Source organism: Daphnia magna, linkage group LG3 (genome assembly GCF_020631705.1).
Source record: "Daphnia magna isolate NIES linkage group LG3, ASM2063170v1.1, whole genome shotgun sequence".
Taxonomy (NCBI): Eukaryota; Metazoa; Arthropoda; class Branchiopoda; order Diplostraca; family Daphniidae; genus Daphnia; species Daphnia magna.
In genome coordinates this window covers 4,912,845-4,914,931 of record NC_059184.1, presented here as the reverse complement: position 1 = coordinate 4,914,931, position 2,087 = coordinate 4,912,845, and positions in this window count along the sequence as shown.

The following is a 2,087-nucleotide window of genomic DNA, read 5'->3' as shown; positions in this document are numbered from 1 at the left end:
CTCGCTTCTCAAAGTTGAGTTCCTATGGCCAGTTTTTTAATCCCTGAACATAATCCTTTTAATTACAGTTGTACATTAGAAATGAAATTGACCACTGATTAGGCCGCAATCGTAACTAGTCCTTCATTTGACCCTTCAAAAGATTCAGATTAAAAAACCTTTCGCTCGCCTGAACAGGACGAATGCATCCTTTGGTGTCTTACTTTAAATGTATATGATCGCTGATTCGCCTATGCGACGTCAAGCGCGAGAGGTCATCAACGGCCATTCACTTTGAACTTGGAAGAAAAAAAAACGACATGGTGTAAGAGAAAAGACAGTGAGCGAGCGAAAAAGCAAAGATAAGCTACTTCGGCAAGCCCGAAGCCGGTTGCGTGCAATGGCCGGTGATGTCTGCACGTCAAAAGATGAATCGTTCGAGTGTATCGCATGTGGCTGATACGCTGGACGGAGACGTATCGTCTGAGCTATTGATTCTTAAATTACTGTGGGGACGGACCACGAGGTATCATATTGGTGACGGACTTAAAATGTTCTCTTCAATTAAGAATTTAAACTTTTTTTTTTCAATTTTGTAACATAGATAAAGCTCAATGGAAAGTATTCACGTATTGTTGTATCCGACTACTGAAACTAAAGGTCAAAGGAAATACCAAACGTCCACTACAGCCCAATCACATCAACAATTAAGTACAAAAAGCATTTTTAAAAAGATAAAGCAAAACAAAGGATATCTAACAATGTCAAGAATCCGCAATAGCAAATGCAGCGTTTCATCGACCTTAATCAATGAGTTATTCCACCAGGCTCGCTGGCTATGGCCACTGACTATAGTTTCGCTTTGTCGTCCATTTGAACATATACATTCAACTTGTATCCTGGCAACTCGACGTTATCGTGTAATGCAATCAAAAAACCAAAATGTGATGATTTGTGAGGTTGGATCAATAAGACGCCATTTATTCTTGGCAAGAAATGAAGGTTTCATCATTTTCGGCCGAGAATAGTAGAAGCAAAACTAATAGCACCTGATGCTCACCCAACGTGTTCTTCCGCCGCCATGAAATTCGAGTAGTAACTAGCATGCCAAACACACGTGCCGTCTATACTTGAGAAAGCGGTCTAGCTGAAAGAGATGGCACGGCAGTGGCATCCGTTCCACCATTCTAAACAAACAAGAAATTTCCATTAGGGTACACTCTGTTACATGAGGGAGGGCGGCAGCTGAAGACAATCAGTCATTGAAGTTACGACCTCGCTGATCACCCAACAGCCAGGCCAAAGAAATGGGTGTCTTTTTTTTGTTGTTGCTGCTTATGCATATGTAGGTGGTGGGAGGAAGGGGGGTGTGTTCGACATCTTACATCACACATAACAAACTCCAGACTACGATAATGGGCTTAAGCTTTTCTCAAGTTAATTAGAAAATTTGATGGAGAAAGAACTGGCTTAAAGCTTTAACTGTGTTTGTTTTTATATTCTATATTTCAATACCCAGGAAGTGCACCATTAATTTTGATTGGCTCTATCCGGCTTGGCTAATTCACAGATATATCAAGATCCCTATTTACTGTTATTATTATTATTAATACTTCTCTATTTTTTTTTTTTTACTTTTTTTTTGTAGAAATTGCGAGGCCTACGCGTACAGCCAGGTTACGTATGGGAAACGAAGGAAATAAGAAACATAATTACGAAGCGTCTGACAACTCGTTTTCCGGTCACCTAGAAACGTTTCGCGATCGTTGCAACCGGTCATCGTTATCTCGACTGTGTATACATTTTAGGGAGGGAAAAGATGTCTTAAGCATTACCCAATCACCAATCATTAAACAATTTACCAGTAAAAAAAACTTTAGAACGGCCGTAGTTGCGCACAAAACTTTGAAACTACTAATTGGTAGACAACAATTATCGATTTTAGCTGCAATTAGGTTAGCAAAAAAAAACTAATTATTATACATTTTCATAAATAATAGTGAGTGAAAGGAAATCGTGCAGTCACTACCAAAGAAATATCCAACATTTATCGCCAGAGCACTTCATAATTCATTTTTACCTGCATATTTCAATAGCTAAATTAAGTT